Source organism: Aplidium turbinatum, chromosome 2, assembly GCF_918807975.1.
Source record: "Aplidium turbinatum chromosome 2, kaAplTurb1.1, whole genome shotgun sequence".
NCBI lineage: Eukaryota > Metazoa > Chordata > Ascidiacea > Aplousobranchia > Polyclinidae > Aplidium > Aplidium turbinatum.
In genome coordinates this window covers 1,493,793-1,518,546 of record NC_137473.1, presented here as the reverse complement: position 1 = coordinate 1,518,546, position 24,754 = coordinate 1,493,793, and the positions used below count along the sequence as shown (strand labels likewise).

At 39.1% G+C, this 24,754-nt stretch overlaps 1 protein-coding gene across 1 annotated transcript in view; it reads left to right on the top strand.

Annotated features, from left to right (window-relative positions):
* Window positions 1-24,754, top strand: part of LOC145765718 (uncharacterized) — a 1,283,504-nt gene that overhangs the window by 940,001 nt on the left and 318,749 nt on the right. The gene's annotated exons all lie outside the window — the stretch shown is intronic.

Here is a 24,754-nt window from a genome sequence, read left to right as displayed (position 1 = left end):
TTTAATGACAAGTTTTTATATTTTAGATGAAAAAATGCAGAAAAGGCAAATATTTGTTGAGGAATTACTGAAAGAAACCCGGAAAGTTGTAGCAGGTAAGTAAAAGTAGGCTAAAACTAGTCTAAAAACTCAATACAATGAACATCAAATAGATTATAAATTTGAAAACATGTAAGTACAGTAGCTACAACTTTCCAGAATTTTTTATTTTGAAGGTTTTTACTCAAATAAAAACAACATTGTGAAGTCATAAGACAATGATTTATCAAGGTGAAAAATCACAGGAAACCAGCTCAATGCGACCGCATGAATTTAGAAAAAAAAGTGAGATAGAATTAAATATTATTAAAAAATTTGTACAATTTTTTTGCATAAAGTTTGATAAATCAAACACAAGTAAAACTGTTACAAAAATCATTAAACAAGCACAGTTTGACGATTCAAATGCATTTATTATTTCACTGAAATGTGGCCGAAGAGCTAATAAAAAGTTAAAACATGTACTCAAAAGCAAATTAAGAAGAAGTCTCATAATTGTAACAGTTTGTGGGAAAGTTTAAGCTACAAAAGCATGCCAATATTTATCAAACGAATTTTGCTACAAATGATCCAAAAGGTCTGGCAGCACTTCTTGTAAAAATTTAGGTAGGCTACCAGCAAGGCGATCTCTATAACAGGCCTGGACACCACGCGCCCCCAGTCAAAAACTGGAGGCGGATGGTATAAATACACATTTCCTCAATAAGACTAAATATTTTTGGAGTCAAGATATTTTCTGCTAAGCATGGGTCAATAGCAATTGTTTGGGGGTGATGCAGGTTGTTTATATCCTCATAATTATATCATAGAATATTATAATATTTTGTTTAATTGATGCATTTATATAATATACACCCTGTAAAATGTAAATGAATGTGCCTTGCTTGTTGGCAGCACAAGAAAAACAGAGAATAACACAAAACCTTGAAACTACTGTAACTCAGCTCATTGCATTCCACATAGAACAGGAACAACCAAAATTTTCAGTATTTATACACAAGCACCTACTAATTAATGCAACAAACTTCGTACCACAAACACCCAACCTAATATAACACTGCTTAATGCTTGTTAACACATACTTGATATGCAGTTTCTGCCTCTTTAAGCCAAACTTGTACATTTGACATACAATTCTCAAGGGAATCACTTAACCCTTAGAAGGTTGGGCTCTCTGGAGTCTTGCTCAGTTTGGGGGGGGGCTGTCGATTCTTCTTATGCTTTAGGAGTGATATCTCTGTTATTTTTTAAAGCACGGTTTCAAAACTTGGGATTCACTTTGTAAAATTATTCACGCTGAGCATATCCGAAAATTAAAACTATGTGAGTTTTAGAACTGCTCATATACGTTGAAATGTTGAGGTGACTTATGACGTTTGGGTTATTTGGTATTTTTTGGTAGAGTAATGAAGAACATGCATTGCAATGTTGTGATTAAATTTTTTTTACATCATCTCAATTTGAATCATTTGATTAACGAATCATTTGATTAACGAGGCCAAATTAACTACTTTCATCCAGCTGGTGGGAAAATTTTGATCAATAGAATATGAAATATTTCAGACGATGGGCTGAGAAATGCCTTATATCTCTCAATTTATAACCTTTATTCGCTCAAAATTTCAGCTCAATAGAGGTGAATAAAAGTTAGGAAAAGTCAAGAAGTCTCATAGTCGCAGCCTCAGTGGTTTTAGAGATACAAATGTTGATACAAAAAAGTTGAATTGACAGCCCCCCCCCAACCTTCAAAGGGTTAAGTACAGTAGGTTGTGAGTTGTGACAATATTGTTTAATGTTTATACATGTTGGCCTTGTTGGGTGTGATTGAGCAACGATTTATGATATGCATTCAATTGGGTCCACAAATATTAGGGAGTTGCTGTGTTACCGAATATGAGACCAACATTAGAAGTTCTGTGTTTTTAGAATCACAAGTTTTCAAAATGAACAGTTTGTTAGTAGCGTAGGCTAGTGTATATTCTGATTACTGCAACTTTAACAGTTTCTGAGATGGTTCTTTGCATGACAATGGAGTCATTGCTTTGCATAACTTATTGAGCAAAATATTGGACAAAGTAGTGCAATGTAATGAAGTCATATTCATAAAAATCACTTACATAATACTGAAAAAATGTACTAAGTGGTTTTTGGCAAACATTTAATTTTACAACCAAAAATAAACTATAGCAAAAACCACACTAGTGACAATCTGACATGTTGCATCGTTTGGTACATTTAATCCTCCCCGATTCAATTACTGGGTATAAAAGCCAAATTTTTCATAGTAAAAGAAAGTGTCTTCACTACAAATTTCCTCTTTCATTGTAACATATCCATTATCCAACTAAGTAAACAATGGCTTGCAACTCATCAAATGATAAATTTTTCTATCTATACTTGGCAATCCAACACTTTCACTTCTGATAAAACCAGTGGCGCGGGAACTATTTTTCTCTAGGGGGCTGAAGCTGTCGTAGTGTTGTCAGCTTCTGGGGGGCTTCGCCTCCCAGACCCCCTTACATGGGGGAACATTTAAAACTGGGCATTCGGTCTCCTCTTGTGTAAAAAAAAACGACTCTAAGACACACACATTGCAAATTGTAACAAATGAAGAACGGCAAACAGCAAAGCAGCTGCTCAGGAAATTAAAATGAAAACGAACAAATAAGAAAATTATATGAAAACGACAGTTTGTGGAAATGAGCTCTCCGAAGATTGATTTTCGCTCAGGTGTTTTTTTTATAAACTGTGTCATGAGTTCTTTGACATCCACAGTGTCCAAAATGTTTTGGTGGACATGCATCAAGGCAAGATGAGTACCGTAAGTCGTTTTTGTGTCATTGAGCTTCTCAATCACGTTTTCAGGCGTCTTAGAGCAGAAAAAGAACGTTGTGATGATGCAACCGAAACCGAGAGGCAAAGGCAGCGCTCCACGAATTTTCGCGTTTCTTTGAAAAGATTTAGTGTTTGAGGGTTTAGTTGCAATAGTATCTCAGCAACCTTTTGAACGGAGTTTGCGGCTTTTCCACTTACAACATCGCTGAGCAAAGTAAGTTCCGTTTTTAGGCGTCTTTTTCTGATGGCCTTGGGTAAGCTGATCTCAATATCAGATCTTTCCTCACCGTTTGCACAGATCAAAGGGGCCTTCTCTCTGTTGGCTGCTGTAAGCAGATCCGCCTGGTCGAATTTTCGATCAAGTTCAGTTTGAACCAAATCAAGAGCCTCGATGTATTGTCGTTTCTACGCTCTTTCTCCAGCAGACGACAAAGCATCCAATTCCTCTGTGTTTCGAAATCTTGCTGGAGTTTTTCTCACTAGGGGATCCTTTGGCGTCTTTAGGTTATTGACAGACGCAAAGACGTTCACTGCTTCCATAAGCTTGGAAACGGATTCATCTTTTCTGAGATTTTTGATCTGTTTGCGGAGAATGGTGATTGATTCCAAAGATCTTTGGAGCTGTCTTGTGACGGCTTCTGCGAACTGAAATACTTCCCCGTTGCAGGTAATCGCAAAATAAAGCCGCGTCGTGCGTGCTTGTTTTACCAAGCCGAATATGTTTGCACGTGCGTCTCCTCTCATTGCACTACGGCAGGGGTTGGCAACCTTTTTGAGCCGCGGGCCAATTTGATAAAATAAAATATACTGGCGGGCCGTAACTGCCGGGACAGCTTTTCTGAAACGCGAATATCTTACCCTTAAATTGCACGGCGTTTTACACTCCTATTCATGCTTATATAATATGTTCATTGATATGATAAAGGGAATTTATTACTTTGAAACCTATTAATAAAAGAACAAATGTGTGTAACAATTTAATGTGAATGTTGATGTTGTTTGCATTTTTTTGCCAAATTGCCAAAGTCAGTTTTGATAATTGGAACAAGAAATTTGTAAAACATCATTAACATGTTCATCAGATAAACGTGATCGAAGTTTATTTTTTGCAAAGTTCATCTTGGAAAATAATTGTTCACAAAGATAAGTGTTCCCAAACATGGATGCAATTTTTTTCGCATTATTTCGTAATTTCGGAAATAGTGTTGCAGATACATGTTCATACAAATCCACTTTTCTGCGTTTTGCCATCGTTACTCCTACCAACTGTTGGAATCTAAATTTTGAAATATATCAACCAGTTGCAATCACAGTCGTGTGATTCCCTTTTTCTTTTCAGCAAAAATTTCCTTTTTCTTGATTTCCACCATTGTGATGTCATCTGGCTTGTTCAAGATTGCATCATCTTATTGAATCAGTCTAGTTAAACTTTTGCACAAAAATGAAACGTGTGCAATGAAGCATATAATTTGTAGCACGAGGTAGTATCCGTGGTTTTGTTGCACTATGATTTTAGCAAGCGGGCCGAATTGCGTGCTTTTGCTTGGAACTGCTCGCGGGCCGGAACGAAGCGCCTGGCGGGCCGGACCTGGCCTGCGGGCCGTAGGTTGCCGACCCCTGCACTACGGTATCTTCTGTCATGTAGGTCAGACATGCATTATTGTATGCATTATTGTAATTATTGTATGCATTAAATGCATTATTGTAATGTTCAGAAGTACGCATGAAATGTAAATATTGCAGAATGATGTCCAATAAACGATTGACCGCCGTGTTAGTAAGGAATGTGGCTAGCACCGCTACTGCGAGGTATAGCTCCCTATGACCAACGACTCTTTATTGCAAATGATGAGCGCGACACGTAACAGGAACTCGATTCATCGTAGCAATTATTTTTCGAAAAAATTTCTGAAATTATGTCACCTTACCTTAAATTGTCAGAATTTTCTAGGGGGGGCTGAAGCAATTATTAAAAATTCCAGGGGGGGCTGAATTTTCTCTAGGGGGGCTGCAGCCCCTTGAGCACCCCTACTTCCCGCGACCCTGGATAAAACCATTCTGTATGAGCATAGATTGCAAACATGCACTGCTGATGCGTATACAAAAGAAATGTCAACTCCCTGAAGGAAAGCATGCTTAGTCTTGTTGATTGACAGTTTTACGGAGACCTGCTGAACATTTATAAATTATGTTCCCCACAACCTTGCCAAATAATTTCTCAAGAGGATCTGTTGAAACCTCACGGAACATAACAAACTCATGATCTGCTGATAAAAGGCTTCGAGCAAGAGCAACCAGACCTAAGCAGGATATGATGAAAAGCTGAGCTTGTTAAACTGGACAACTGTTGTACTTGTTTTCTTTGAACTCTACGCATAAATCAACTGAATTAGCCAACTGTGTTAAAATCTTCAGCTGAATGTCATTGTCAGATCTTACAACATCTCTGGCTGAATCCTTAAAACACAAATTAGCTCATAACCCTTTCACATTGACAATCTTCCAAAACTGATAGAATATTTTTATGAACTTATTTTTGTGTTCTGTCAACCAAGGTTTGTTTGAAATTATTTCAAAATGTTTGAAAAAATACGTATTGACTTGGTTTCGATCACAGATTGCATCATCAATATGTAAACAGCACTGCTCAAGTTTATCAATAATACTGTAATGATAATTTGATCATATTGAAAGTCTGCTGTTAAATGATGAACTGGTACCATTTTTAATAAGAATTCAGGTCAGGACCGCCAAAAAATACTTAATCTTAAAATAAATACTTAAATTAATGTTATCCGGGTGAAATGGAGAAAAGGGATAAAAACAATTGCTGCGCGGAAACAATCGGCCACCCCCACTAGTGGGGAACAAACCGACGATGGATTATGATGATGATGGCCAAAAAATACTTAACCATAACTGCTAGAACAGTGGTTGTTAATTGTTTAGAATAATATTGAGCTTTCCAAAAAATGTTTCTTCCGTGGTAAGACATACTAGGCTTGAGATAGGCCTATATTTCGTTTATCAAAAGAAATACCATACCGTAGGCTATTTGTTTCTGGCGACTCTGCAATGTATCTAAAATAGTTTTTAAGTTAAAAACTTGCATATTATTAACTTTTTATGTAATTCTAGTAAGAGCGCTCTCTCTCTCTTCACTATCCTTGGGTAAGGGATACATTAAAACTTGTTTATTTCCATCGTAACCAGATCTGCATCCAGTAACACAACACTTTCTGCCCATTATCACATTAGGGCTAACGTTGTCTCTAAACTACGAAACATATATGTAACTTTCAAAAGCACACAATTTAGACTAGCTTGGATTCAAATTTGACTCAAGTACAAAACATATCTAGGCTGGTGGCCTCTGCAGCTTTACTGCCAGGCTAATCTACTTTCACACATAAAAACCTTAAATTCTCTGAAAAAACTGCAGTGCCTAGTTTAAATTTATTGTGATTAATCATATTTAGCTCCCTGAATAACAATGCAGGCGCAAAAATCAAAAGCACTTTGTGTCCGCCTCCAGTTTTCGACTGGAGGCGCGCAGTGTCTAGGGCTGTTATAAAGATCGTCTTGGCTACAAGTTAATTTTTGATTTTAGTGCCAATTTCATAATAACAAAAAACATTTAATACAAATTAAAGTTTTACTTCAAAACAATTAATTAAATTTCCGTCCAGAATAAGCCACTTTTTTAAATGATTTCAATTTCAACTTGTAGGCCTTCACCTGCATTTTGTCTTCAGTTTCTATTCCACACTCAAATTGCTCTTTCTTCGCGAACTCTTAATTAATTTTGAAAATCTTTCTATCAGAGTAACCACAAACAAATATTTTTTTCAATTTTACTAAACTTGACGTGTCCTCAAGCCTAGATTTTTTATAAGACAAATTTTTAGTTTTGAACCTAGAGACCGAAACTTAAGCTGTCGATTTTAAACCAGCGCTGGAGTGGCATCTTTTATAAGTTCACCAAGCTGATACAAGAGAGAGTACCCCATTCGCAATTGTCTTACTGAGTGGATGGGATAAAATAATGGTAACCAACTTGTAAACAAGCGAATAATAGTCCTTTTCAATAAAAATTTTCATCCACTCGGTTTCAGCTTTATACTTGCAGAATTTATACTCCGGAATATTTTTGATCGACAGAAAACTTTTATTCTGTCTGTTGCGAGAGTAGTACGGTACAATTATAAACAATATGAATAAAACAACACCATAACAATCTAGATTCCATAACAGACAGGAAGCAGCGAAAGACTATATCAATCATCGAGTCAGCTGCAAAACTAGAAAATGAAAGCCGATTGTACAATCAGTGCCGGTCTTTGGGGTGTGCAAACCGTGCGATCGTACAGGGCCCGCAAATTAGGGGGCCCGCAATTTACTCACAAAATGCAGTAAATTTTGTCATTTAAATTCAATTCGATTCACAAGCAAGTAGCCTACCGGTATCCTTGAAGTCAGTTGCGGCTTCAGCTGTATTTCCGAAAAATGCCAAAGAAAACGTGATCTTATCGTTTTTCTATGCCACCGAACAGGGACAGCACCATTTTACAGTAATATTCAATTATTCATACTCAAATTTTTGTTGAACATGCTCTCAGAATGCAACAAATTCAAAATTATTTTTCAAAATTTTCGCCCGCCGGCCGTCAACCCCCCCCCCTTCCCTTTCAAAATACCTAGCTACGCTACTGGATTGGATCATTGTCATTGGGCCCCGCAAAGGATATTCCGCACAGGGCCCGAAATACCCTAAGACCGGCACTGGTACAATGTAGTCCTACAACTTCAATTAACGCTTGCAGCAAGGGCAATTAAACTTTACTACACGCAAGAGAATATTTAAAAAATGACAAGTTTTGCAAATTTTTTATTTGAAGAGTATTCTTCTTCTTTCGTTTGAGACTAGATCAAATTTCAGGGCAGGTGGTGGAGAGCCAGGTGAGTGTAGCTTCGTCCAGCGTTGCTATACCATGCGTTCCATTTGGTGCCTTGTAGATGGGACATTCGAGAACGACATGGTCAGCAGTTTGTTCCTCCGCGCCGCATTCGCAGGCCGATGAGGGAGCCAGACCCCACTTGTGCATGTTGGAATGGAAGCGACCGACTCCGGTTCGGATTCTGTTGAGCTTGACCCAAGTCGGCCGAGGAAGGTCCATACCAGGGGGGCGCGCCACCGGGTGGGGCATAAAACCATGTAGTTTGGTGTCGGTGGCGCACCATGCTGCATTCCAAGTGTCTTCCATGAAGTGTGCTGCGCTGATGGCACGATCGCTGAATGGTTGTAGTAATTCAACAGCAGCTGGCACAAAGGGGTGTCTTGACTTTAGTTGCCGGGGAGATTCCTGAGGTGGGATGTTGAGTTTTGCATGGAGCAAGTGGTCAGGATCCCCCGCCCGGCGAGCCAGGTGTATAATGGCTCCCTTTCGGCGAAGCTCAGCAGGTTGGATGCCTGCAAGGATTGGTAAATACTCTGTTGGAGTTGGGCGCAGGCATCCAGTCACAATTCGCAATGCGTCGTTGATTGGGCTGTCGATGAGGCGGGTGTGGGCACTGCGGCACCAGGCAGGGGCGCAGTATTCAGCAGTGGAGTGAACCAAAGCCAGGGTTGCAGTGCGCAAAGTGTCAGCACCTGCGCCCCAAGTTGTGCCTGCCAAACGTCTTAGCAGGGCGACGCGAGATGTCAGCTTTTTGCGTAGTGACTGTAAATGGTGACGGTATGTGAGTGACCTGTCAAGTGTAACCCCAAGGTATGTTGGTTCTGGGCAGGGCGGCAGAATTTTGCCGTTAACGGTCACTTTCAGATCACGTTTTGCCTCCCTGTTGTTGAGATGGAAGGCTGCCGTCACAGTTTAACTTTCGCTGAGCTTCAGTTTCCATTGATGAAGGTATCCAGATATGGTCGTCATGTCTTGGCTCAACGTCGTTTGTAATGATTTGCAGTCTTTCGCAGAGTGCAAGATGGCCAAGTCATCAGCATATGCATATTTGTGAGATGTTGTTGATGGTAGGTCATGCGTATAGACGTTGAAAAAGAGGGGAGCCAAGACTGATCCCTGTGGGACACCGTTTTTGAGTCGCCACAGTCTACTTGGTTTTCCGCTTCCGGTGGTAAGGGTAAAACTCCTGTTGTGGATGAGTTCCATGATCATTTTGACCATGTGCCTGTCAGGGAGTAGGCGGAGTAGCTTGTAGACTAGGCCACGGTGCCAAACAGTGTCATAGGCTGCTGTTAGGTCGATAAAAACAGCCCCCGCTTTCTTTTTTGCCGAGAAACTCTCCTCAATATCCTGAGTTAGTAGTGTGACTTGGTCTACAGTTGACCTCCCGTGTCGGAATCCAGCTTGTTCGTTGGGAAGCAGTGGGTCAATTATTGGTTCGACACGGGCGTAGATCAGTCTCTCAAGGATCTTGAAAGGGATGCAGAGCAAGGAGATGGGGCGATAGCTCTTTGCATCGTCTAGTGCTTTGTTTGGCTTAGGGATCGCGACGACCAGAGATCTTCTCCATACTTTAGGAATCTTGAGGCGGCGCAGGCAGGACGACAGGAAATCGCATAACCAGGACTTTAGAATATAACCAGCGTGGATGATAAGCTCTGGACATATCCTATCTGAACCAGGGGCCTTACCAGGTTTTAGGTGCTTGAGGGCAGCATTGAATTCGCTCCGTGAGAAGGAGCTAGAAATGCTCTCCTGGTCAGGTGTGTTAAGCTTCCAAAGCTTTGTCACTTCTTTGGTAACAAACCGATCGGAGGTACGATCACACGGCTTATATATCCCATTTTTTATTACCTGTGATGCGATCTTATTAGCAGGAATGGGACATTGTCGGGGTGATTGTCTTGATCGTCCCGTAAGGTTATTGAGTGTGCTCCACGCTGTACGGCTTGAGTGCGAGAGATCGATAGATTGGATGGTCTCTGTCCAGCGTTCTTTTTTTTTTGCATCGAGTCTTTCCAGAAGAGCCTTGGCGGCTGAGGGTGTTGTTTGACCATCTGAAGAGCTAACAAAAGATTGATAGAGGCGCTCGCACTCTGCATCCCAGCACGGAGTGTAGTTACTTCTACAACCGCGAGGGATGGCTTGTTTGGCACATGTTAAGATGGTGTTGCAAAAGTCCTGGTAGGCCTCGTCCACATTGCGACAGTTAGGTGGAGGTAACTCATTTGTGAACTTGTTGGTAAGGAGGCTAAAGCGATTCCAGTCGGCTTTACAGAAGTTCCACCGCTTGACTGGTTCACTCGGAATTGGTGTCTTGAGCGGTATTGCGGTAATGAGAGAAGGTCGGTGTTGGGACCGAGGGAACTTCTGTAGCACACGTCTGTCCGGAAGCTGATTGTCGTTGCCAGTGCTAGCAAAGGCCATGTCTGGGTTTGTTCCAGTGCCCCATCGCCCGGATGTGAAACTGGCTTCGTCTTTGGGGTTGTACAGTGGGGCATAGTTGTTATTTGATGCCCAGCTAGCCAGACATGCACCAGAAGGACTGGTGATACGGTATCCCCAGTCGACGTGCTGGCAATTAAAATCGCCAGCATAGAGGCAGGGGTGGGGGTACACTGGGATGGCCGTCGGAGTGAATGGCGAGGGAGGTGGCTTGTAGATATTTACGATTTTGTAGCCGTTGACGTCCACACTTAGCCATTCAATCTCTGAGTCTGAAGGGGATTGTTCAACCAGTCTCCAGTTCAGCTTTTCGTGGACAAACGTGGCTAGGCCGTGTGTCCTGCTTAGGATTGACCCAGCTAGTGAGTAATTTGGGATCACTAGCCTGTCTGCGCTGTGGCAGTGGGTCTCCTGGAGGATGATGATAAGGGTCTTTTGTTGTTGAGCTACTCTTTGTACGACATCGATTTTAGCAGTCGTAAGGCCTTCAACGTTAAGCTGTAGGATGTTGGGACTTTTTCTGGCTTCTTTCTTCGTTCTCTGGGGCCGAGAGTTTATCCTTTTACCACCCCAGAGACGCCCTGATGTGTCTCTGTTTGTTGTCATTAGCCTGTTTTGTGCAGTTACCAGGACTCACCGCGAGGAGGTTGACAACATGAGTCCCTGAAGAGTATTTTCTTTTTTTTTGAAGAGTATTAAAAGACAATGATAAAATAAATTGTGATGTCATAGAAGACTCAGTAATAGGGTGGCTCATTTTCCTTGATATTCTTTAAAAAAATTTTCAGTTTGGAATAATCACTGAGATTTGTAAACCAAAAATTTTTGTTGGGTTTTGACCTTTGACCCTGGTTCACTCAAGGAGAAATTCTGACTTTTTCTGAAAAATTAGTAAATTTCGAAGTGGTTTAGCAGTATCTGAAGAGAGGATTTCTCAAAATTTGATCACGTGATTTTGACGTCAGTTCCTCTGTTAACTTCCACGTGGAACATCTTCACCCTACTCAAAGTCTGAGAGTCACTAATAGTGCATGCTTTTAGTGTCATTTTAGTTAATTTTACAGTCTTTTCGCAATCAGTGAATCTATAACACACAGAGGTCGGCAACCTTTAGCATTAAAAGAGCCAATGTTCCCAAGTTTCTTCAAATTAAGACATATTCGGAGCCATAACATGTAACTGTCGAGTTGGCCACTAAAACCAAAGGTAATTATAGCCTACACTTCATGTAGAATTTCTTTCAATTTTTGCTTTGTACATGCGAATATTCTAGAATTTCAACAAACAAAGCCTGATTATTAAACACAACCCTTTTTAGTAGGCTACCTACGGGCACAGTATTGGGTAAAAACATACATTTTCAAATAATCATTTATTTCACCCAGCTAATGTGATATTTGCTCCTGAATTTTGCTCCTGCTCTAGACTACGGAAACTAGGCTTACTAGTAAAGATAACGCTGGTATACTGGCAATAATTTGGCAAATTTGCCAAAGTTACTGATTAATAACTAATGGCGATTTACATATTTAACAAAGAGTAGGTGTCTGACACTTTTAACTGCTTACAAAATACTACAGGCTACTACAAACTGTACTGTGACACTGCCAGGTATAAGATAATGCTAACATTAATTGTGCGGTAAATCACGTAACAATATGCTCTTTAACGTTTCACAGACGGGGCGGGCAAATCAGAATCTGTCCGCATACAATGCATGCATTGTAAGCCGTGAGGAGCCGCCATTATTCCTAACAGTCCTAAATGGTTTTTTCCTTAGCAAGATAAAAGCATTAAATCTTGGTGAAAAAAAAACATACTAAACGGATTTGTAAGTCATAATTTTCAACAAAACTAGTTTAAACTATACCCTAGAGCAGTTATTAAGTTACAACAAAATTTTTTTGTATTGCCCAAGCTCGCAGTGTTTAAAGTCACGGGAGCCAGAGCAGAGGGCTGAAAGAGCCGCATGTGGCTCCGGAGCCAACCGAACTGGATGTCGCAACAAACTAAACAAGCCATCCAATCTAAACATAAAATTAGAAAAGAACAAGGATCCTCATCTACTCAATACAAAATCGCTAAATCTGAGTCGAAGAAGCTCGTGAAAAAAGACCAAATAAAGCAATTAGAAGATAAAATTGATGAACTCAACACCCTACCTCCACACAAAATCTATTATGCTGCCATAAAGAAACTTAAAACAAAACCTAAAAACATCAGTTGGGGAAATAAAGATGCAAAAGGAAACATCCTCACGAGCAAAAGCTGTATCTCGAACGTCGGGAAAAATTCTATGAAGAACTCTATCGCGACAATCCACAACAGATACTCATCGATGACTCTGCCTCTGACGAAATCCCATTTATTTTAAGAAGCGAAATATCTAATGCTATTAGCAACTTAAAGAATGACAAATGTCCCGGTATAGACGGCATTTACTCGAAATACTTCAAAGCAGGAGGCGAACCTCTAATCACAGCACTGCTTCACCTCTTCAATTCTGTCTTAACAACAAAAAAGATACCCAGCAATTTTAAAAAAGCTCTAATAATTCTAATCTACAAGAAAGGCAATAGACTCGACTGCAGCAACTACCGTCCAACAAGTCTACTCAGTCATGTACTCTTTATCACTATCATTGCGGCACTCGTAAAAAATGACCTATATGCATCCCTCCCCCCTACACAAGCAGTGGTGCCGAAGTTAGTTGAGGATTGGGGGGAATAAATCAAAATTTTGTCAAATTTTAGACGATTTTGCACATTGGGGGGGGGATGCATATTTTTATACACAATTTTAGTGCTACTGGTATTAAGTTTATTAAACAACCACCGGACCTAAGTAAATTAGCTGCTAACAGCATAATGCAGATAAGACATCATGGAGATAAACATGCTCTTGTGAATGACTGCTGCATTGCTGCAAGATTAAGAAACAAGCAAAGAAAAATTGGTAGGCTACCTCCAGCGGGATTCGAACCTAGCCTATGACCTTCCAAAGAACATCTGCAAATTTATGACAAAAATAACAAGTTTCAAACACATCACAAGAACTTGTTAAAACCGAACATATTGCGTCTTACGGTAATGCGCATTGAAAATTCATTAGCACTGTCATTTATGCTGATGCCAATAAGAATATTTTGGTGAATGTTGCAAACAATGCTAGCATTCAACTTTTCCGGTCCCAAAGTATTTCTCAGCCAGGTTTTCAATTTACAAAAATTGGAAAACAACCTCTCACAAGAAGCAGAGCTTAGCCTACCTGGCAAATTAAGAGGATCTTAATCAGCTGGAGTATTTGAGGATAGAGAGGTTTTTCCAATTCGGACAATGCCTGGAAAGCTCTTTCAGCATCGTACAGAGATCTTTCTCCTGTTGCCTTTCTGAATGAATCAATTTGATAACTTATCGATGGTCTATTCAGCTCTAGATGATTTTTGACCATTTCAGGAACTAAGCCAGTCTTGAAAATTCGTGCAAGTTCTTTATACTTTTCCGAATCGAATTCAGGCTACTTTCAAACCGTTCGGTCAGTTCAGAGATAACTCTGTCCATGAGCTGATTGTAAAGTACTTTATGTTGAGTTTCTGCAGTAGCTGCCATAGAGCATCCACCCAACCTTTCAGGGACTCTTCTTTGCCGTGGTGCTTGCAAAGGCGTGATAAAAATTTGCAATTATTATTGTTCTCAAACATCAAATCCCGAAATTTCTCTAGAGTGATTTTCAGGGTTTGAAACAGCTCTTCACAAGAGTCAATGTCAAGCTTTTCTCCTTGCAACGTGATACTAAATTGCTCCATAAGTGCCAAAGGCTTCAAAATCAGCACAAATCCCAAATATGTTTCTGCAGTTTCTTTTTACTGCAGTGCCGTGGCCAGTGGCCTGGTCCAACTCGTCCTTAATAGCCTACCTTCAATAAAGGTCCTTCATTGTCTAGCGTCAAATCTAAGACAATTTAGAACTGTGATCAAACATCAATAAAAGAAAAACAACAGCAATTCGAGATGCTTGCAAACAACTAAATCGAAGTAGCCTACTTCTTCATTGCAAATATTTTTTTCTAAATTATTGGGGGGATGCTGCCAAAATATTGGGGGGATATATCCTCTCCATCCCCCCCTACTTCGGCACCACTGTACACAAACAGCCTACCAACCAGGAAGAGGAACAATCGAGCAAATGTTAGCGCTGGAAAAAATCATAGAAAAGTCTATTGAATTCAACAATCCCGTTCATATCACCTTCATTGACTTCAAAAAAGCGTTTGACAGTGTTAAATTACCCTACCTTTGGCAACTTCTGGATAAAACTTCCTTCAACAAAAAATACATCAACCTCTTGAAAGCAACGTACGACGACTCGAAAGCACTAATCAAAACAAACATCGGAACAACCAGGCGAATCGATATTATGAAAGATGTTAAGCAAGGAGATGTCTTGTCTGCTATCCTGTTTTGCATCGTAGCTGCTGCAATAATCACAAAAACAGAACATGAGTGTACAACTGGATTCACCATCGGCGTCATGTAATATCCAACTTAAGCTACGCAGACGATATGGCCATTTTGAATAATTCTAAACTGAAAATGCAGGAATACCTAAATGCTCTGTCAAAAAATGCTGCTAAATTCGGCCTCCAAATAAATGTGTCCAAAACCAAATGTGTGACAGGCGACAAAACTAACAACACCCTCAATCTCACTCTCTATGGAAAACAAATAGAACAAGTAGCCTACCAGAATTCATATATCTTGGCCACCGACTATCCGCGACCAACGATGGAAAGACTGCAGTGCAACACCGTATTGGCTTAGGCTGGGCAGCATTTGAAAAGAACAAAAAGATTCTAACATCCAATAGACTCCCAACCAAATTGAAAGCAAAAATCTTCAACACCTACGTTTTACCAGTCGTGCTGTACGGTCTAGAATGCATAAATTGGACATCATCAACAATGAATAAACTCACTACCTTCCAAAATCACATCATGAGAAGCAGGCCTGGATTAACCATTGTGCTAGGCCCAGGGGTCGGCAACCTTTTTGAGCCGCGGGCCAATTTGATAAAATAAAATATACTGGCGGGCCGTAACTGCCTGGACAGCTTTTCTGAAACGCGAATATCTTACCCTTAAATTGCACGGCGTTTTACACTCCTATTCATGCTTATATAATATGTTCATTGATATGATAAAAGGAATTTATTACTTTGAAACCTATTAATAAAAGAACAAATGTGTGTAACAATTTAATGTGAATGTTGTTTGCATATTTTTGCTAAATTGCCAAAGTCAGTTTTGATATTGGAACAAGAAATTTGTAAAACATCATTAACATGTTCATCAGATAAACGTGATCGAAGTTTATTTTTTGCAAAGTTCATCTTGGAAAATAATTGTTCACAAAGATAAGTGTTCCCAAACATGGATGCAATTTTTTTTCGCATTATCTCGTAATTTCGGAAATAGGGTTGCAGAATGCAGATACATGTTCTTTGTAAAACACTTCCGGAGAAGTAACGTGAAACTTCGACTTTAACGTTGTATTATTCTGAAGTTCAATCAGTTCCATCTGCACGCTGTTGTCCGCATCGGCTGGATCCACATCAAAAGGTGTTGCTAGTAACGCGAATTCGTGTTTGTGTTTTCGCATGTCCTGGAACCGGGAAGCAAACTGCTGTTTGATCTCAACAATAACCTCCACATATTTCAACGTACTTGACGGACTGTTGTTACCAAGATTGGAAAAATGTGCAAAATTAGAATTACGAAGTTGGTGTTTCCGGTTCCTTATTTATCGTCGAGGGCCGAATTGTGTGCTTTTGCTTGGAACTGCTCGCGGGCCGGAACGAAGCGCCTGGCGGGCCGGACCTGGCCCGCGGGCCGTTGGTTGCCGACCCCTGTGCTAGGGTGTGCTAAAGCACAGGGGCCCCGCAGACAGAGGGCCCCACTTTTCCTAAAAATGAAATAAATAGAACATTCATCTAAAAATATTAGCCTATACTTTTAAATGATTATCTTAAAAAGGCTTATGGAAATAAAGCAAGTTTTAGTCATGAAAACATATACCAGATAATAAAGAATGACAAAGTTGAAGCTGCTTTCCCTAATGTAGAAACAATTCTTAGATTGTTTCTTTGTATGATGGTCACTAACTGTTCTGGAGAAAGATCATTCTCTAAGCTGAAAAGAATCAAAAACGTACTTCGGTCTACAATGACACAAGAACGGTTGGCTAATCTGAGCCTTCTCAGCATAGAGTGTGATAAACTGCGACTTCTCAATTTTGATGCTATCCTTACAGACTTTGCAGCAACGAAAGACAGAAAAAAGTCGTTCGGCTGAATTTCATCCTATTGGTAGTTAGTAGTGAATGAAAGAGCAATTTAGAATAGAAATTCAGAATAACCTTTCATTGCAATTTGCAGTGTAGTGTGCAGTACTAACAGTGGTCCCTTGCTACAATGTTTTCCCTTGCACGGTTTCGTTGATTTAATGTGTGTGATTTTGCATCCATTATAACGTAGGTCTAAACATTGTTGACTTAATTTGCACATGCTTATTTAATCATCGATCACGTGCTATTTCAAAGTTATCTAACTTACCCAAGCAAGGCTCGGTTTCCTCTGCAAGCGAAACCAGCTTACTTCCATTACGCTCCACGTAAGCTGGTAAGGGCCCCCATAAAATTCATTAGCATAAGGGCCCCATTTGACCTTAATCCGGGCCTGATGAGAAGCATGACCAACAAAAGGTTACTTAGTTGAATGAGTTTCGCTTTTAGCAGCATGATCGTTGCTTACTTCACAGTGTAGATTCAAACGATCTGTTAGAGCATCAGGCTATAACAGATCGTTTGAATCTACACTGTGAAAAAAGGTTACTTGATCACACGAAAATAGAAGATCTTCTAACTATGACAAAACTACATCCAATTGCAGCAATAATAAAATCAAAAGTTTTAAAACTGTTCGGCCACACTGAAAGATGACAATTCGGAATCAGCAAAGTTTGCACAGAAGGCAAAGTAGAAGGAAAAAGAAAACGTGGTAGACAACCAAAACGATGGCAAGACAACATTCAATCATGGACCGGACTCAACTTGACGACACTGGGCGAGTTGGCACAAAATCGCCACTCATGGAAGCAAATAAGCCATGTTGATGCGCAATCTGCCGCAGGCAGAGATAACGACTGATGATGATATTGCATGCTTCTCAAACCGGTACCATCTATTGATGTATTCCAACCTTATGGTATAAAATTCGTTGAAGCTCGGTTAGAGAACATTAGCAGGCTCCAAAAACCATAAATTTTGACACTGGAAAATTTTACACCTGAACGAATCAATTGTATTACAGCTAGCTTAAAAAATAGAGCATTTGTTTTGTGCAAAAGGAATAGCCGTATCTTGAATTGCTGAAAATGAGATAAAATAAGGACACAATTCGAAAATAAGGTTATTTCTTAGAAATGAAGGCACTTATATTTCTAAGATGTAGTTCTTCAAATTTAAAACAAATCTTAGAAATAAGTGCGATATGGAAGCCCTTACTGTAGCCCCTGATTATTTTCAAACATATAAATGAATAGTGGTCTACGCTGCTCTAGAGAACAATGTTTATAGCTTTTTCAAGAGCTATGGCCTATTGAACTGGGAAAACGTTAATTTTTTTCTTAAAAACATAAAATTCAATATTTATGACATGAAATCTAAAAAAGTTTAACTTTAACAAACCTCTATCAAGAATTAAAACAATAAATTTTCGGACACTAGTTGCTACTGTGGGTAAATATTATTTTTTTGGGCAACACCTCGCAGAAATCCCGCACAAAGCTGCAGACGACAATTTTTGTAGTTGTTACAAGAGTTGCCAACATTGCAGTCTATTCGTAAACTTAATCTTACCTTTTTAAAATATGGACGTATTTTTGAAACTTACAAGTAAATCGCTAATTTTAGTTTATTTTCAATAAAACCTGAAATTATTGTGTGTTTTTTTTTTTAACTAGTTTAGCTTTACAAATATATTCTACTGTTTGTCGCTTTAACCCATTAAACGCCGCACCTATTTCTAGAAGTTAATTTTTTTCATTTTTTGGTATGTTAGTAGCACCCTTCAGGCTTGGACAATTAGTAAAAAAATTGAATTTTTTTTGTTTGTTTATACAAAATCTGAGGCGTTGCAGAAACGCAACGTCAGCGGTTAAGCGATAATTTTTTTTAATTGTTTGACTAATCGAGTGTTAAGACTTCTTTCCCTTTGTGTCTTCTGCGTCTCTCTTTTGACCGTTTTCTTTTTTTCCTTTGAACATATAAAAATCTAAGACCATATTTTAGTCAAGTGCGAAAACATAGTTTTCTATTCACAATTGCAAACAACGAAATCATGTGGCATAAAAACATACGAGTAATAAAAGTACACAAAAAATGCACTCAATAAAACACAATGTCCTTGAACACATCTACTTCGGATTATTGCCTGTTTTTGTGGTACAATTCATTGCAATGCTGATGAAGAGGAACATCACACATCCCACAAAGAAAACGCGTTTGGCTGTGACTCTGTCTGCAACGACGTCTTTTATTGCAGGGAATAGTTTTTAGACAGTGGTGCGATGTAGAATTATTTGGTCGGCTATATTCAAGAGCAAAAACACTTGGGCGGCCAGTGGCAGAGATTGCAAAGCGTTTGGAGTTCAAAAGTTTCACAGTCACTTGTCGTTGAAACTCTAGTCCCAGCAATTTCCTTTCCAAATCATCCAGCTTGTCAGCTTCTTTGCTTACAAGAGAAAATAAGAAAGAAGCCTTTTTCCTACTCCACTTTACTTCCGATAAGCTGCGTTTTTTCTTCGGAACTGGGGTCGTTGGCACATCATCACTTTGTACTGGGTTACAATGAATTTAAATCTCTCCTGCAGCGTCTGGTAGCACTGCTCCACTTTCTGTCAAATCGTTTTCGTCCATACCCTCTTCGTCGCTAACTACAGCAGGATCTGGTGGTGCTATGACCATGTCAATTTCATCTTCTTCACAATATACCATATCTTCGAAAGCGGCTAATGCTTCCTCTACAGTAGAAACTTCTGGCGAGACATTATTTAGTGTAACGTAATGCGTTCGGAAAAAATAGCAGTAGTTCGGCCTGCCTCTTGTAACAATCAGTTAACGTGCGACTTTGTGAGACAGAACACAATATCCAGCTCTATTTCGGTCAAGCCATTAGTAAGACAACTAAGTATCGTTTAGAGTTGGACAAAATTACTGGTTACTGGCTAGTAATTTTCAGAAATCATTTGCAAATCAGGTCAATTGTCACTTTATTGTTTCGTAAATGCTTTCTTAGCAAACAAACAGAAGTTTTTGCCTAAAATCAGCGTCTCTTCATGAAACAACGGTGCGTGTCTACTACACTGCATATGCATAATAAAGTATCGGTTTTACGCTGACGTTGCAGAAATGGTACAGCAAAGTTTGCACTTAAATATCTCCGGCTCTTCACACATTTAGAAGATGTGCTTACACTGGTATGTTCTAGCATCACTACACTATACTTTAAGCCAATTTTTGAAATTATTTTATTGAATTAATGCATATTGAAATACGACTAACAAAATGCGCTCGAAATGCGTGAAAAGTGTCGTAAAAGAGCGATGATTTTAAGTATACAAAACAATTTATTTTTTTAAAATAAGGTTTTAAACACTTTATTTAGAGTTCAAATGACAAGAATATTCAGTTTTTTAGATAGAAAGTTGCTTTTGAAACGCGTTTATAGAGGCTCAAAGTAAGCGTTGCAGCAACGCAACGTCAGCGGTTAATGGGTTAATTTATTTTTTCAATTTAATTTTGTTTGGCAACCTTGCAAAAAAAATCCCGCCCAAAACTGCAGGCGACAGCCATTTTGTTTTCAGTCGTTGAGAAGAAAGGATCAATTTTGATTCAGTTGCAGCAAGAAATAGTTGGTTCAGCTTTCAATTCTGTCGTCATTCTGCTTGGGTTCATCACACAAATGTTTTAAAGTTTGTTTTTGTCCTTGTCTTCTGAGTTTGAAGAAAGCATCAGCTTGGATTGAGCCGCAGCAAAGAATGGATGGTTGGGAAATTTTCAGTACTCTTTCACAAGACGCCCTGTTGGTCAACCAGACAAAATTATGACGTCATATACGTCACACACATTGGAATGGACTATTATGAAGGAAGAAGCGGGGGGTGGAAATGCACTGAAACACACCGGAAGGAAATTGTCTCCCATTTGTTGTTCAATTTCAACAAATTTGCTATCGTTGGAAAGCACAAGCATAGATCTAACCAACAAAGTTAATACCCAGTCCCAAAATACTACTAGCTCCATCTGGTGGCCACCCAAACTTGACCAAATTCAAAACCACTACAGTATCAAAAGTTTATTTGCAATGATAAAAACATTAAACGACATCCTGGGTGATCACGATAATTAATTGTCTCAGATTTATTATCGTTATAAAGCACAAGCATAGATCTAACCAACTAAGTTAATACCAAGTCCCAAAATACCACTAGCTCCATCTGGTGGCCACCTAAACTTGACTAAATTCAAACCATTATCAAAAGTTTATTTGCAATGATAAAAACATTAAACGACCGCCAATTAAAAGAACATTTTACTGTGTATTGAAGTGCTAACTTTCATTTGTATATCTTATTTAATATATGAGCAATCGTTGTTCGAAGACAGTTCCCCAACGAAGCTTTTGCCCAATGCATTTCAATGGCGAATCGATCGTCTTTCAGTTCACGCCCTGCGTGATCACGATAATTAATTGTCTCCCATTTATTCATTTCTTGCTCAATTTCAACAGATTTGCTATCATTGGAAAGCACAAGCATAGATCTAATCAACTAAGATAATACCAAGTCCCAAAATCTGTGGTTCATCTCCATCTTATCTGGTACAATCAGCTCCATCAAGAAAGATTGGTATTATTTGATATGATGTGTTCGCAATGCAGTAAACCAGGTAGGCTAATGCAAATAGCCAAATTGGTGGTGAAATGACTTGTCCGAATCAAGTAATGTAACAAACACTGATCAATAGGAAAGCGATGTGTGCTCTAGAGCGGTGTGGAAGTTTGATCTTTTGGAAGGTCGTGGTAGAGTTCCTGTCACTCGGCCCGCAGTCGACATCAACTGGAAAAGCTCGGCTGAGGAAGCAAGTGATGTCAGCTCCAACTGCAGGAGCAGGAAAATAAGTCCTATTTGGATGGAGAAACTTCTGCAAACAATAAAAAAAAAACAACCAGCGGGACAGTGGGTGCGGATATTTATGTTTTGTTCAATGCTTAGCCAAGTATTTTTTTTACAACACATAGGCCTAATAAACCTAGCTCCTAGGCCTAAATATGGATCAAAGGTAGGCTATGTAACGAAACCTTAATGAAATGACTTGGTCTTGCATTCTCGTGTTCTTTCATAACCACACGAAATCATTTTCCCAAAGGCATCCGTGTGTGTAAAAAAATGATTCATAGGCCCAAACCTTAAACGTTGACTAACAAAAATCATGTTACAAACGTAACTTTTGTTAAGTTAAAAAAATAATTTTGTTTTATGTGACATTGCACTTTTGATAGCCTAGTTTGTTTGTAATAGAATAAACATCACAAAGTATGTGGGCAGCAACTCTTTGTTATCATTAGGTAGCCCTGAAAAGGGCTGTATTTTTTTTTTTGGCAAATGGACGATGTGGCGGCTACAGTAAGGGGTAGGACTCCCTTATGGCGCGGAGAACTTCCGGACAATGTCGTCACCATGGAAACTGATGTCGCCACATAAATTCATCAAGATACCCAGATATCATGTGCCTTGTGGTGCTACCCATTCTTTTAAATTTCCGTTTACAATTCAACCACAGGTTTTCAATGTGGTTCGTATGAACCCTTGTGGCCGAAACATAATGATGGTGATGGTTGACCGTTTGGGGCCATATCCAACATCTAAAAAAATACGAAAGCAATTTTAAATAAATTTCAACGTGAAATGCTTGCTGCAACGGTTTTTAAATAGAAATAACAAAAACATGTTAAATTGGTAAATTTATTTTTAATAGATGGATAGCCTAATTATTCTTTTGACATAAGCCATCGTGCTTTTTGAAAGGGAGCTGTGCGGTTAAGTGGCGATGTCAGTTGATTGTTTTTTTGCTCCCAAAGTAACTTTAAATGGTTATTTGTTGTTAACAGTTTCTACACTATGAATAAGTTGTATCAAGTGGGACCTGGCATAAAAGTTTAAGCCATATAGTTGGGTCTGATGCTATCACAACAGAAAAGTACACATTGTACTGTGATATATTTTCAGACAAGCTAAACACAAACTGGTGGTTGTGTAACATTCCTGGGGTGGCTGACAAGTGACAACGACACTAGAGCGTTGAGATCAGGAAGTACATCTTGTATTACGCCACGTGTTGAAGCGATCAAGGCGGATTCAGAAACGTCACGTCATTCCATCAGAAGTGTGTTGATTGAAAAGAAAGAAGATTACCACACCAGTCTGTTTTATAGGCGAAATCAGTCACCCTTGGCGAGTGCTGCCAGACGCAATGCTAAAAATATTAAAACTTGAAAGTAGGCTAAACAGTACAGAATTATGAGAACGTTGGACTGCACCGCAAAATACCGGCTGGTGACGAATATAAGACAGCAGTCGGTACAGTTGAATGACCAATGGGACTGTGCATTTGTGCAAGCAATCACTTTTGGGACATATTCCGACATATTTTAAGACTGAAAGGAATTTTTTTCACTTAAAAAGTATTTTTCACTTGGGATGTAGATAAGACTACTGCTTTATTTTCTACAATCTTGAAAAGCCTTATTACGCCACACTTTGCTATAGATTATGGCAAAAGTAGCCTATATACCTTTTTAAATTTCAATTCATTGAACCTTTAAAGTAGGGCTACCATATGTCCTCTTTAAGGAGGATTTGTCCTCTTTTTTCATAAAAAATGAATTGTCCTCCGAGGACACTTGAAAATGCTCAAATGTCCTCTTTTTTGCATTGCTATCATTTTCAACAAGGTTTTATTTTTACGTGACCTTGGCGAAAGCTAAATAAGGCTAAGCAACGATACAAAAAAGGAAAAGTATGTTTTCTGTGAGCTGTGGCAGAACAATCCTTGTTCAAGAAAAGTGTTTATTGACTTTGAAGTTGACAATACATTGCTTGCTGTGAATATGGTAGATAGCCTACATTTATTTCTGTAGAAAATGAAGGAAGTGTTAGGCCAACTCGATGACCATGTCAGATGTATTTTTATTGTTCAACTGTTGTGTTGCCTATTTGGATGAATAGACCACTAATTTTATTTTCCGAGTTCACATCCTTTGATTGGACGCTTATTGCTTATGCTGTCTTACACCAAAGAATAGGATAACTGTTTTCAGCGGTGTGTGGAAGTATCTGTTAGAGAAAAATTTTGGCATTGATGATGTTAAACTGTTCGATCTATATAGGCTACCAAAGCTAATGCAAAGGCGTCTTAAACCTGTTAGCTAGCTTGCATTAGCTTTGTTTAAATGATGGCACATTAGAAAATGAACAGAATAGGCTACGGTAGTTCAAATATTGCAGAACTATAGATTTTTTTTAATGAATTGTTAAAAATCGAGCAATCATCTGCAATAAGCTATGGCTCAAAATGCAAATGTAAAACGCATGTTTTCTGTGCAGAAAATCAAATGAACAGCAAAATGTTCATTGACTGAATCTGACAACTGGTAAAGCGGCGGTCGAATAAATTTGTGGCAAGAATACGGTGCGATACTGAATAGCCTAGCCCAGTGGTTCCCAAACTGTGGGCCGTGGCCCACTAGTGGGCCACGAAGACGGTTTCAGTGAGCCACAGAGTTATTTGTAATTGAACTTATACTGTTCCTGTATTGTTAACAATTTCTAGATTTTTTACCGAAAAATTTTAACTGCCATTCTTAAAACTGTCTGCCACGGGGAGGAATTGTTACGTAACAATGAGTTTTTAAGCTTGCATGTGCCAGAAATCGTACTTAAAAACAAGCGTTCTTTATGTCGTGGACTGATAGTTGTGAGGTGCAGAGCGAAGAAGAGATTGAATAAAAATTTGCAAATCGAGACATGCTAAACTAAATTATTCAATGGCAAACAAAAGAAAGTATGATGATAGTTACGTTAAATTTGGATTTACTTCGTTAAATGATCATGGAGTCGAAAAGGGACAGTGCGTAGTATGCTACCGCGTCTTAAGCAATGAGTCATTGAGACCGAGTAAATTGAGAAATCACCTGGAAAAAAATCATCCTGAGTTGAAGAATAAAAGCATTAAGTATTTTAAACGACTAGAATCTAGCTGTAAACGTCAACGACTTGACAAAACTGGAAACTTTCAACAAACTGATCAGAAACTTACAGAAGCATCTTTCGTTGTTAGCCAAATTATAGCTAAGCAGAAAAAA